This window comes from Miniopterus natalensis, chromosome 7 (genome assembly GCF_054644295.1).
Source record: "Miniopterus natalensis isolate mMinNat1 chromosome 7, mMinNat1.hap1, whole genome shotgun sequence".
Classification (NCBI taxonomy): Eukaryota; Metazoa; Chordata; class Mammalia; order Chiroptera; family Miniopteridae; genus Miniopterus; species Miniopterus natalensis.
In genome coordinates this window covers 46,725,697-46,739,197 of record NC_142087.1, presented here as the reverse complement: position 1 = coordinate 46,739,197, position 13,501 = coordinate 46,725,697, and the positions used below count along the sequence as shown (strand labels likewise).

Here is a 13,501-nt window from a genome sequence, read left to right as displayed (position 1 = left end):
ATTTGTCAAGTTCGAGATCTCTATATATACCCACCCTCACCCTCCGTAGGCAGCAGCAGTTTCAGAGCTGTTTTCTCGGTGAATTGTTAACCAACTCAGAGCCTGGCAGTGCACCCGGGGTGGCAAGTTTTTGTTGGTTTGTTCAGGACAGCCAGAAGGAGCTCGGTGGAACTGGTCTGGTGTCTCCGCAGTGCAGGTGTAGACCTGGTGGGGTAGGAAATGCAGCCAGGAAAAACAAGCAGGAGCCTGGGAGGACAGGGCTGTCCTCATGGAATCCAGTTTCCTGCTTCCCTACTCAGGCCACAGATACAGGGCTGGGATCTTTGGACAGACCATGAAACCTCGAAAACTGGAATATCAGGAAGAAAAATGGTTAAAAATGCCAAAATCCTCCATTGACCTAATTGAAGAGGAAACAATATTTCCAGCTATCTGATCACATCTCAAAGTGGAGAGCCATTAGAGTCTACTCAGTTCAACCAATGACTGTTGTCCCCTACTGTGTGCCCTGGGTATAGCCTGAAGAAACAGACTATATCCCATAGGGTGCAGATTCTACTGAGATAAGAAGCTATCTTGGGTAAGAAATGTAAAGAATACTTGTGAAAGAAACGTATTTTTCCTAAATAAAACTGAAGATGCCATAATCCCACAGAGAAAACTGTTCAGTAATAAAATACTCTCTGAATGGCGAAGTCCCATAATAATCACAAAACAGCAATGACAAGTATACTTAGGACAGATCTATTTTTTGCCTTTCATCTAATGATTTCAAAGAGCTTAGCAGCCACTGCTGAGTTAATCCTTAGTATTAAACCTGACTCTAACATCTCCACTTGAAAAAAATACACACAAAAAATTGACACTAACACCTCAGCATCCCACAAGGAAGACGTTCTAGAAACAAAGCATGAGCTCACCCCCTCACAAGCATCAAGCAGCACATTAAAGACAGGCTAATTTATTCAGAAAAGTAAGTTGGGACCCAGAAGAATCAAACCAATGCCCACAAAATGAAAGTCACTGAGAAAAGAAGTGCACATTTATTTCTTGCAGGTGGGCGTGAAAAACTCTTTAGTGCCCCTTGGGCATGCTTGTTGGGCTTTCTCTGTCTCTGTAAGGTTGGGAGTACATTCTGGGAAGGCTTGTTTCACTTTCAAAGAGAGAATCACTTCCTCCCATTTTAAAAGCAGAAAGGATGGTACCGATTTTATTTCCATAGCCCAATATATAAAGGCCAGCTGATTCAGCTGATGACCTCCAAGTCCTTTGATGGTTCCTCTCAGAACCACATTCATCTGAAGAGAAAGGTTATGAATGAAAGAATACAATTGTTTGCAAAAATAAAGACACACTCTGCCAGAGATGGAGATGATCTGGAACAGACCTGATCCCTAATTACACAGTAACCTGATACTTAGCACTCTTCACCTGGCATCCTTCCTCTTCAAAGGACCTTACCATGTTAATGAATTCTTCACCTCTTTTCCTCTCATCTACTCGCCAAAATAGCTACTCTTTAAAGAAAAGTTGCTCTAATTCTTGAGAAGACTTGACTCACATTATCATATCATTCCAGGATACAATCACAAGTACCTCTTTCCCTTTGATGTTTTGGGAAGCTTCCTTTTGCCTTGTTTTGAACAGATATTGTATATCCTATGAACCTATAAAACTGTTCCAAAAATAAAAATAAAAAAAATACAGGCACACTGGAGCCTGCCTGTGGAGATATTATAATAAAATAATATAGAAGTATTAGCATAGGACAAAGAGCAGGGATGCTTCACGAAAGCCTCTATGACATGGGAGCTGGGTCCTAACAGATAGGTAGGAACGTGTCAAGTGTGTAAGAGGGAAAGGCATCCTAGGCAGAAAGGAGCTGTATGGACAAAGGCCATGGACGTGAATGGGCACTGATGACGCAGACAGAAGGCTCAGTGCAGTAAGCTAGAGGCCAGGCTGGAGGTGTGGGTCAAGGCCATTGGATGAGACGAGAAGAGTGACTTGGTCAAGGTTACAGAGCTACGAAATGACACAGCCATGATTTAAACCAGGCAGTCTGGCTCCCAGAACAGGCCCAGTCTAAATTATCACCTCACTGCCCCTCCCTATACAAAGAATAAGATGGATACAAGGGACTCACAGCCTAACGGGTGACACAGGAAAGTAAATTCACAATGACAGTTTGCGCAACAGGCATCTATTGAATATCTTCTAAGTGCCAGTAACGATGCTAGGCAATGTGAATTAAAAAAAAGAAAAGAAGAAGAAGAAGAAAAATTAAGTTTCTGTCTTTTAATGAAGGCCAAGGAGTCTGGTTAAAGAGAGAATAGCGATTATAATACATGCAACTGCTAGAACATGGGTCTGTCCAGAAATGCCAGGAAGCATAGCAGAGGCTGACTGTAGGGAGTCAGAGAAGGTGCCTCAGAAGACCCGAGCGGACACTGAGAGGCTCACAGTTCAGTGGACAGTGCCTGGGTGCTATGCAGGATCATGGTCATGGCTGGCATTTATTAAGCACTTACAGTGTACTAGGCACTGTCCTAACCACTTTTTCCCATATTAACTCATTTAATTGTTGCATCAATCCCCCATGCTTACAAGCAAAGACACGTACAGAGAGAGATGAAGAATCTTGCCCAAGATCACGCAACATGTAATCAGTAGAATTTGTATCCAAGTTGTTTGGTACCCAGCCCAACCACTTAACCACTATGCTATACTCTCTTACTATAGAGCAAGGGAACCCCAGGCCTGCTGAAGTCAGGAAAGGCTTCCACGAGAAGGTAATGGGTGCAATCATTCCGAAAAGGTCTCTGGGAATTCAGCCATTGAGCGAGGGGATTAAGAGGTCATCAGGCCAAGGGGTATCACGCCAATGACAGGTGAATGGTTTCAAGGAAAAGAAATTACTTCTGGCAGCTGGAGGGTGGGGTGGGTATTGGGGGATGATGAGTGCCACTAAGGAACAGGCAGAGAGCATGTGTCAGTCTGGGCTTGTTGGTTTTCAAGGAATACACACACAAGTTAAAGGATTTTGTAAATTGTTACTCTACAAAGGTATCCCATGGACATACAAGGATAAGAAACTCATCACAGCCTGGGCACATGTGGAGCTGCTCCCTCTTCTGTGGGTGGTTCTGTCTCAATCTCAGCTTCCACTATGTTCCCTGAGTCACAGAACAGTGGAGGTGGCCTTAATTAGGGTGATGCCATTGGAGCTGCAGAGCAGGAGCCAAATGGGACAGATGTGACTTAAATATGAGGAACCAGTGGAAGTGACTACTGGGTTCCTAACTTGGGTGCACTGCAGAGACAAGACATAAGGCAGGAGGAGCAGGTGTGGAGGATGTTATGAGCGGAATTGTACCACACCCTCAATTCATATGTTGAAGACCCACCTCCCAGTGTGCCTGTATTTGGAGTGAGGGTCTTTAAGGAGGTAATTGGGTTAAATGAGGTCATAAGGGTGGGGCTATAATCCAGTATCCTTATAAGAAGAGAGAGAGACACCAGAGATCTCTAGCTGTCTCTCTTCACACATGCACAGAGAAGAAGCTATGTGAGAACACAGAGAGAAGGCAGCCATCTACGAGCCAGGAAGAGAGGTCTCACCAGAAACCAGCCCTGATGGCACCTTGATCTTGGACTTCTAGCTTCCAAAACTGTGAGAAAATAAATTTCTGTTGTTTAATCTACCCAGTCTATGGTATTTTGTTATGGCAGCCGAAGCTGACTAATACACAGGGAAAGATAATTAATTTATGCTTGGATAAAGACACAATAGATTGATTTAAAGCAAGTCATGAGTTAGAATTGGTAGGGCTTGATGCGTCAGTGGAAATAGAAGGTAAGAAGGAGTATGGAGGGGGAGGAGATGTTCAGGTTTCAGTCTTGCATAGAGGATGAACTGTGGTGACTCTCACTGAGTCTGAGATTTGGGAGTTGGACCTGGGCAGACAGTGAAGGTGTAGTTAGGATCTTGGTTGGTAGCAAGAGAAATTTAACTGTAGGGATGTAGGGGGACCATAATGGAAGTGGAACCTCATTGAAAACCAAGGTCAGGATATTTTCAACAAGTGAACTCATACTTTAAATTCAAATTCTTGACTCGTTTAATACAATGCCTTAGAGACCATTCCACTCAGCATGCACAAACATACATTATTCTTTGTATCTACAGCTACTATTTTGTTTAATAGATGATCCACTTGTAGAATTGGATTGTATCCAATGATGTTTTATTACAAACAATGCTTCAAGAACATCCTTGAACATTTTCTTTGTGTACAGCCTAGATTCCTAGAAATGAGTTGCTGGGTTGAAAGGGATGTGCATTTTGAGTGCTGATAGCTACTGCCAAATTGTCCTCTAAAAAAGACTGTACCAGTTTATACTTCTAGCAATAGAGGATGCATGTGCTTATTTCTTCATATCTATATGTATGTTTCGTAAACTACTTTGAGTCATAGACTCCTTTAGGTCCTGCTGAAAGCTATGAATCCTTGTTCTAGGAAAATACACAGATGTACATATAGAGAACATTTTGCCTACCATTTCAGCTGGTTTACATCAGCATCATCTGAGAGTTTGCATATCCTTGGGCCCCACTTGAACCTGCTGCGTCAGCCCTCAGGGAATTCAGATGCACATTCAAGTTGGAAGGTCAGTGTCCTGGGGACTCCCAGCCATGTTTTCTCCCTTTCCAGCGCTGTTCTCTCTGGACTCCTCTCCCGCAGAGAGCTGGGCTCATGTTAGGGAGATGCAATGAAGAATGTTAGGAAATTAAACTGTAGCCAAGATTATGGGGAGTTTGGGCTTAAAATTAAAGAAAGGAGCCATGATATCTTTTTGACCAGGGGAGGAAAAGTATTAAAATGGTGTTGGAGTCTGGCCAGGGATGGCTCAGTGGTTGAGCATCGACCTATGATCCAGGAGATTGCGGGTGGATTTCCAGTCAGGGCACATGCCCGGCTTTCAGGCTCGATCCCCAGTGGGGGCGTGCAGAAGGCAGCCGATCAATGACTCTCTCATCATTGATGTTTCTATCTCTCCTTCTCCCTTCCTCTCTCTGAAATCAATAAAGATATATTTCTTTAAAATTCCTTTAAAATGGTGTTGGAAACCAGAAAAGAGCATTTTAAGAATACAAGTTGACCCAAGTTCCCCTGAAATCATAGGCAAAATTATGGATATGCATCTTCTGAGGAAGAGGTTTCAAAGCTTTCATTAGATTTTCAAATGAATTCAAAATGATTTAGTAATCACTAATAAAGAGGAAATTATTTTATTGCTTGCTAAATTATATTAGCTTTTGAGCAGTGTTTCTCAAAGTGCAGTTAAATTAGTATTAAATTGTCTGAACTGTGTGTTAAAAATGTACATTCTTGGACTGTCCTCTAGACCTACTAAATCAGAATCTCTGGAGCTGGCACCCAAGAATCTGCATTTTAAAAGAAATTCCCTAGGTGATTCTGGTAGATTCTGATGCACTCTGAGGTTCACCAACTGCCTCGGGCTTTAAGTCTCAAAAGCCAATAGTTCCGGGAAAGCTAAATTAATAGTAAATTTAGAAAGCATGTGAGCCACTAAAGCATGATGCTGAGACACACACAAAAAAGCTTTTCAATGACCAAAATACCACAGAACTAGGAACGTTAGCCAGAGCAAACCCTTTCCTGCCATTTTAGTGACCGTCCACTTAAAGCTGTGTTCTATATGCCTTACCATGTGGACAGCAAAAAGACCTGAAGTGAGGTTCGTCCTTGAACTCTGACAGTTCAACTCAACTTCCCAGATGGATGAAGAATAGGTTCATGGCCCTAGCTAGTTTGGCCAAGGGGTTAGAGCGTCAGCCCTTGGACTGAAGGGTCTCCAGTTAACTTCCAGTCAAGGGCACGCACCTCAGTTGCAGGCTTGATCCAGGCCCTGACCTGGAGTGAGTGTGGGAGGCAACCAATGGATGTGTCTCTTTCACATTGCTGTTTCTATCTCTCTCCCCCTTCCACTCTCTGAAAAGCAATGGAAAAAACAACCCTGGGTGAAGATTAAAAAAAAAAAAAAGAATAGGTTAAGAGGTTTTTCTGTGGCAGATGGAAATAGGATAACTATGAGAAAGGCAGAAGGAAAACTCTTGACCACATGAACCTGACTCAGGCCAGGCATGATCCTGGAGAGAATCTTCTACCCTTCCTACCTCTTCACATGTGCTTGGCGGAGTTTGCCCCCAAACCTACTGTATACATTCTCTGAATTATGAATTTTGTAATGTGTAATACTTAAACAGTAAACCATGTGGGACTGAATTCATGAAAATACACTCTAATGTAAAGAGTTTTCTTCTGGACGATGGAAACAGAACTGAAGGACCTGGTCTGGGGAATTGTTAAGAAAATGTGTGCACTCCAGAGTCTTGTCCTCAGTAGCTGTGTGATGTTGGGCAAGTTATTTAAGCTCAGGGTTTCTTACTCATCTGGAAGATAGAAACAATCCTCACATATACTCATGAGAACAACTTGAGGGTGTTAATGTAAAAGACCAATCTCACAGCCAGCATCCAGTGAATGTTAACAAGAAAGATATTTTTCCACATTTCTGTACTTTCTGGACCTTCTCCAATGAAGGCTGACTGCTTTTATAAACAGAAAAGAATGGGGGGGAGGGGGAAATCACAGTTTTCCCTTTCCTTTTTATATTTAAGAGAATGAGCCATGAAGAGAGAAAAGATAGGGAAACAAACAGATGCCCTCATCGTCAGGGGAGTCTGTTTTTATTTGGAGTGATGGCAGCATATGACCCCTGGGGGATCCTAATCAAAGTGCAGACTGTAGGAAGAGTAAACATGAAGAATTACGAATACTGTACTAGTATCAACCGTGCCCTGGCTCTGCACACGTAGGTCCCAAAATAGAGGGGTTAGGTCACAATGTGTCCCGCTCCCGTCCCTCTCCAAGGCTGTTCTCTTCCATCAGGTACAAAGCCTGGATCTCCAGCATCGAATTAAAGAAATAGAACAAGCCCATCCCAGGGCTTCTTTAAATATTCAGATAAACCCATGTGCCCCTAACAGTTAAATTAAGCTTTCCTAAGAAAAAGTAAGTCAATTAGTTCAAAATGTGGGTTAGTGCTTCTGGGTATTTAAAAGGGGATTTTTTTTTTCTTTTTTAGTTCATTTAGAAACATAGCCACGGGGCAGGTATATACCCACTCCTCAGCACATCCTGTGAACTGCCATGCTATACCTAGATACTAAATTCTGACATCTAGAGCTCCAAAATCTGGTCCTTAAACTTTCTCAAAGTCATGAAGACATTGAAATAGAAGCTTTAAAATGTATCTTCCTTTGCCCTTTTAGCTTACATCCTTTCACCATGATTATCGATAGTCATCAAAGGGTGCCTGACATCGCTACAGAACAGGATTCTCCCTAACTGAATTTCATCTTTCCTTCACTCAACAAATACTAACTCTCTAAACTTTTGTAAACAAAGGTAGGTCTCCAAGACATTGTGAAGCGTAGTTCTAGAGCACCCTGTATGACTTGTACTGCAAAGCTCATTTATCCAAGTTGTCTAGATGCAATAAGCTAAACTTGACCAAAATACAAATAAAATTTGATATTTCTTAAGATGAATTATTTCTGGAAGGAATTTCTGGGTCACAGAATATGAACGGTTTCGTGGCTTTTTTAAAAGGCTATCTTAATTGATATTGACAATAAAAATAGGAGAATAACATTTTCATACCAATATTAGGGAATAAAGTGTTTTTTTTTACATTTTTGTTGTTTTATTTTGCTTTTACTAAATTAATAGGCTACTTTTAAAAATATGGTACATAGTTTCAGGAACACTTTATGTTCTGAGACAAATGTAAATAGCTCATCCATTATTTAAAATATATGTGTTTGTTACATGACATTAACACATATCTTTATTTCCTTTCCACCTTAATCAATATTACAGTGACATTGAAATAAATGTTATTTAATAATAGGACTGACATCCACTTCAATCCCACATACCCTTTAAAAATATATGACTAGAAGATAAACTACTATAATTATTAATTTTATTTTTGATTTAATTTGGAAAGCCCTCACATATGACTTCTTTATTAACCAAGTGAAGTTGCATTGTCAGAATATTATAATAGCACATTTTTTGGCTCCACAAAAACACAATTGACTTTTGAAAAACTACATTTCCCTCAGGTATCACTTGCTTTCAAAACATCTGGGAGACTGGTAGGTGAAAAGATCAAGAATTATAGTAACTAGGTAGCAATTAGAAACCAAAAATTCCACTCCTGTCGATCCTTGTGTTAAGTTCAAGCTGACCTGTTTTTTGACAAAGCATCAAAGATAAAAACAGGTAATATTCTCCTTGCTCCCAGGGGATTTAGGCAGAACAGCCCAGGATTTCAGCAGAAAGCACCTCATTTTAGTCTGGTTGGGTTTGTGGACATTCCTTTGCCTCTAAACTCTTTACTGTCATTCTTCTAAGACACAAATGGGTCTCTACTTCCAACAGTCCAAGAAAACAGCACCAGTGTTTTAGGTGCCAAGTACAAATGTGACACTGTCTCTTAGGCCATATCCATTGTGCACACAGTCCAAGGCCTCGCTTGGCTTAGGACTATTCTGGCTTTCGAAGATTCCCAAATCAAATGACACACAGAACTATTTTAAGGAAGTCGTTCCCTTGAAGTTTTTTTTTTTCATTCCTTGGTTCCTAGAAGCTCAGTGTGGTCAAGTGGCTCAAGCATGGGCTATGGAGCCACACTTTCCTGCCCTAGGAGGTCTGGGAGACCTGGGCAAGTAGCTTAACTTTTGTGAGGCTCCTGGACTTGGTTTTCCTGTTTATAATCAAGCCTTAATGAGAGCAAGGAGTTAAATGCTTACTAATGCTCCGGGCACTGTATTACATTCTTTACTAATATTAACTCATTTAATTTTCACAACAATCCTATGATGTAGAGGCTATTATTACCATTCAGATAGTAAAATGAGAGAACTGAGACATAAAAGAGGGCCCCTGGTAAAGCCAAACTAGGAGTCAAACCCAGGCAGTCTGGTTTCAAAGATGAAGCTTTTAACCACTCTGCTACATAACCTTGTGGAGGTTAGCTCTCTCTCCACACATAAATATTTGTATGTTTACTGAGTGTCTACTATGTGCCAGCCACTCTGCTAAAATATGCTAAGAAACTATACTAGAAATGAATCAGACCTGCAGTAATAAATAAGACATAGTTTTTGTCTTCTGGAGTTTTCTTTTCTTCCACTTTATAGAATTAGATTGCATGGGTTCTATTTTCATCTGAGTTCAAAAAAACATTACTCAAGATGATCTTCAATTGAATTCAACAGAATTTAGTAGTGAAACTGAAATAAGGATATGTCAAAATAGCTTCAATCTGAATTCATATTTAACCTCCAAAATACTTTATGAATCTTTTAGTAATCAAATCAAGAAAGCCTGACCTAAAAGTGATGGACTAAACATGACTTAAAGTGATGAACCAAACATTTTTCTGACCTCTGCTCCCAGGAGCCCATGCAATTCCTTGAATTTATCCATTGAAATCCCCCCCAACCCACCTCTCTTAGTATGTACCTACCTCCATTCCCCGACCCCTCACTCACTTTTGCAATAACTTCCTACAGTGTGTTCTACTAAAGAGGGAATTCATGGTAAGGAAATATTAAACCGAAACAGTCACTACATTCTTTTTAACTTGCAAACAATAATGTTGCCTTGTAGTTACTTTTTGTCCTGATTCTTAATATAGATATTCGGGTCCATGTTACTTTAGATTTTTCACCAAAAAGTTTCTTGCTAAACAGGATTTCCCTAAACACAGAGCCTGTTCATTCATTCCTTTAAGGTAAATGACTAGAGTGCTCACCAGGTCCCAGGCACCAACCTAAACCACAAAGGTATACTGCTTTAGTAGTGGAACCAGGCAGATAAAAAACAACTACACCAGTTACGTAACAGATGATGCTCAGAAGACTGGAAGCCAAGAGAAAAAAGAGCTGAATGTTTTTGGGTAACTGTAACCTTTCATAAAGTGTGACCTGGAAGTGGGAGTAGGTGATTATAAAATGAGGGGGAAACATTTGGAGTTTTTCCTTCCAAAACGGTCATGTCACTACCTTCAAGAAATCTAAGAAATGGAGAAGCACAAATTTGTAGATGGTACTTTATAATGATGATGATAGAGACAAAAATATGGCACATCTTGTTGAAGTTGTAAACATCTTAGCGTAGCTTATAGTAAAGAGTTCTGACAGTTAAATAACTGCAACAAATGTTCCATACAGCACTGGAATCATTTTTATATAAAGTTGATATGCATTCTGCACAAGAAATAAGGAAAGCTTCCTGACAAAGGAGTGAGGGAGCTGGCAGTTGTAAGAGGAGGGCTGAATGGACTTCGTGATAGGGCAAAATCAAAGTGGCGGGCTGGGCTGATACGCAGAAAGGAACCAATATTGCCTCTGTACCAGAATAATATGGAGAAAGCTTTTTTAATTCTCTCAGTTTGGAATTGCGTGTATGGAAGCACAGGATGTTATTAAGGGACCATTTATTAAACCTCCTTTAAACTTAACTGTAATTTTGTATTGTTGGGTTTTAAAAATTAAGCAACTTTGGGGGAGAGAGTCAGAAGAGGGATGGGTTTATAACTGCTTGGTTTTTCTGGTTGTTCTTCCTGGTAAATACTAACCTGAAGAGGTAGGTACTAACCTAAAGAGGTGTTTTCCAATATTTGATGAGGTATCATTATGGGCAAAGAATTTTGGTAGCGTTTCAAGAGCTGGTGCCACGAAGCTGATCCACAGTCTCCCTAATAATCAGGGCCAGGCATACTTTCCAAGGTGCGTTTTTCGTACCTAACGTAAGCGGGAGTCCTGCCGGTGGTTTGCAAACTGTTCTGGCAGCATCTGAAACTGTTGTTTTTCCAAGTCCGTTAAAAAGTTATTTGCGCTTGGATTTTTTTTGATTTTTTTTTTTTTTTGGCTCTGCTATTCCCCACCCCCGCCCTCTGGCTTTTTCCAGTGGAGACCTGCCCTGGGGGGTATTTTGTCCTGGGAGCACAAAACTATTTTCTTTTCTGAAAATAAGTTGACGTCAACCGGGAGCTGTTTTTGGTTGCTTTGTTTCCCGGAGCGTCCAACCCAGTACATCGCCTCCGGTAAACTGCGAGCAATTCAAAGCATCTTGCGGGTCTGGGAGGAGAGCTGGGGGGCGGAGGGGCCCCCCGCAGCCCGCAGAAGGGGGAAGAGCCTGGGGGCGCCTTCACCCCTGGGCTGGAGCGTGGGCCTGAGTCCCCCGCAGAGCCCGGAGCACGGCCCCCAGGTTCGCTGCTCCTGCACCAGCGCGTCCTGGGAGCGGCCCCTGGCAGGTAACCGGCCTGGCTCCCACCTGAGCTCTCGGCCCCGCTGAAATTTCCCGCCCGAGTGTGCCGGTGGCCAGACAACCTGAAGCATCCCGGGACAAAGGCCCAGACTTCCAGAAGCAGCCGTACGCGACTGGTGTATGCCGGCTCCTGGCGAGGGGCCGGGTGTGCCGCCAACTTAGCCGCTTGCTGCGCTGGGCTCCGGGAAACACACGCGCCTTTCTAGATATTTTGGGAGGCAATGAATGCAGTTTGAACAAAGCCGGCTGCACATCTGGGACGATTCCCTGGGAGTGTAACCTACGAATTCCTGGCCTCCCATGACGGTTCTTTGTGGAGAGCTGGGCGGATGAGTGTGTGCGTGCCGTGTGTGTGTGTGTGTGTGTGTGTGTGTGTGTGGATGAGTGTGTGCGTGCCGTGTGTGTGTGTGTGTGTGTGTGTGTGTGTGTATGTGTGTGTGTTTTCCCCGAGGAGCGGGAGGGGGCCCGCGAGGCAGGGACTTGCTCTGACTTGTTCACACCTGGCGCTGTTTCCCCAACGCTGCACGGCGTCCAAGGCCGAGGAGGCACGCGGAGGACAAGGGCTGATCCGTGGAGACGCCACCAACTCGCACTTAGACGCTCACACGGCACAGAGACCCAGTTCTGCCCCCTTTCCTTTTCCTTTTTTAAAAAATTACAAATTGACGGGCGCGTTTCTATCGATGCGTAAAATTATAAACTGCCCAGGAGGGGGGAGTGGACAGCAGGCAAGACTCCCCCAGCCGACCCGCACGGAGTTCGGCCTCGGAGGCAAACCGAGGCGCTGAAGGGGCTGCCTCGCAGGAGGGCGGCCTGGGCCGGAGTCCTGCCACCGAGACCGCGCTCCGTCGGCTCCCCTCGCCGCGGGGGCTAGGGGCTGGCCCGCGCGCCAGGGGACACTCCGGCGGCCCGAGCAAGTTAGGATGCAGGACGAGCTCCGGAGGTGGCCGGGCTGTGCCTCCAAAGTAAACAGCCCAGATTTCTGGCGGCTCCCGGGGCGCTGCCCCTGGACCGCGACCGCGGGAGGCGGCGACGCGAGGGCGCGCAGAGCCGGAGCGCGCTGGGGGCGGGCGTCGGGCTGGAAATGGGGCAGTGTCTCCTATGGGAAAGCGGGACCGGGCGAGCTCTTTGGCCGCCTTTCCAGTTTCGCAGGTGCCCGCCCCCGTGCGCCCCGAGGCAGCGCAGCCCTGAGGGCGAAACGAGTGGCGGTTGGCAAACTTGGAAGGAGAGCGCGCTCAGGATACGAATTGCCGGAATTGTGCCGGCAGCGGGGGCGGCCGAGACCCAAGTTCACTTTTTCCGCCCGCTCGCCCGACGGGCCTCAGGGACGGACAATGCTCTAGTGCCAACCAGGTGGAGCACCTCTCCAGTGAGAGTTGTGTCAGCTTGCTCCAAGCTAGGAGGGCGGTGGCCTGGGTGGGAAGGGAGGGGTCCCCTGGGGTCCCCAGCGCCTCTCTCCGCGTCTCCCCTCCCAACCGCCCCTCCCAGTCTTTCTTTCTCGCTGCTTCCCCAGGCAGGCTGGACCGGCGCGAACTTGCCCCAGACCTACGGGGAGCGCCCCAGGTCTTTAATGACAGCTTAAAAGTAGCTGTTGGAAAAGTCGAAAGGGATGAGGCTGACGTGGGGCGTGTTTCGCTCCTTTGCAAGAGTCGAAAAGGGAGCTGGGAGCTGTGCGGCTGGCCCCAGGCCCCCGCGCCTCGCCGCCAGCAAGTAGGTGGGGGAGCCGCCGCCAGCCCCATCCCGCTCCCAAGCCTCGCCCGCTGCGCCCTGGCCGCGGGCGCAGAGAGGGTGCGGGGCCTCACTGTGCCTCCTCCACCCTGCTCATTAACCTGCCAGCTCCACTCCGCTCCGGGCGGCCCCAGACACGGGCTTCTCGAAGCAGCACCCGCGGCCTGTCCGGCGCAGCCACCTCCCCGAACCCCCGGCTCCGGGGGGCAATGAGGGGGCGGTGGAAGGGGCACTGCTCCTCGGGCATTACTTAGAGAAGCGAGACCGCCCCGCCCTCCCGCCGGCCCTCCCTCTCTCCCGCCCGGGCCCGCGCGCCACTCCGCCAGAGGGTAAGTTGGGAG

General features: G+C 45.2%; 1 protein-coding gene across 3 annotated transcripts in view; it reads left to right on the top strand.

Moving 5' to 3' along the window:
* Positions 1-13,501, top strand: part of KCTD1 (potassium channel tetramerization domain containing 1) — a 173,740-nt gene that overhangs the window by 73,128 nt on the left and 87,111 nt on the right. Inside the window, exon 1 of one of the 3 annotated variants that reach the window (XM_087819022.1) lies at positions 3,600-3,673. The exons of 1 other annotated variant lie outside the window; for it this stretch is intronic. The gene's annotated coding sequence lies outside the window, so the exon portion shown is untranslated. Of the gene's footprint in view, positions 1-3,599; positions 3,674-13,468; positions 13,490-13,501 lie in introns of those variants that run through there. One more of the 3 variants, XM_087819021.1, reaches the window with a different exon arrangement.